Source organism: Octopus bimaculoides, chromosome 30 (assembly GCF_001194135.2).
Source record: "Octopus bimaculoides isolate UCB-OBI-ISO-001 chromosome 30, ASM119413v2, whole genome shotgun sequence".
NCBI lineage: Eukaryota > Metazoa > Mollusca > Cephalopoda > Octopoda > Octopodidae > Octopus > Octopus bimaculoides.
The window spans coordinates 4,247,492-4,248,136 of NC_069010.1; positions in this window are offsets into that span (position 1 = coordinate 4,247,492).

A 645-nucleotide genomic window follows, 5' to 3' on the forward strand; every position below is an offset into this window, starting at 1 on the left:
AAGCTTCCTACCGCCCAGCCATACGTTGCGCCTATGTTCACCATTCACCTCGTTCATTTACCTCTCTCACATTCTTACGTTGCGCCTATGTTCACCATTCACCCCGTTAATTTACCACTCTCTCACATTCTTACGTTGCGCCTATGTTCACCATTCACCTCGTTAATTTACCACTCTCTCACATTCTTACGTTGCGCCTATGTTCACCATTCACCTCGTTCATTTACCTCTCTCTCACATTCTTACGTTGCGCCTATGTTCACCATTCACCTCGTTAATTTACCACTCTCTCACATTCTTACGTTGCGCCTATGTTCACCATTAACCTCGTTAATTTGCCACTCTCTCACATCCTTACAAACCCACCTGTTCCTCTCTCCATATTCCCTCCCTTTTGTTTACCTTCTTGCACACTGACAGTAAATTCTGACACCATCTCCTCTTGCCGTTAGCATACAACGATGTCTCTACTACAACCCACCTCATTCGAAGGCTTTGTGTCTGTATTTGAAAAGATTATCATTATTATTATTATTATTGGATTGGTGCATAAATATTGCAGCTTTTTTGCAACAAATTTTATTCAACAAAAAACAATAACAATATTTAATAAAAACATCTTTAATTGGCGGGTCTGATCGTCTG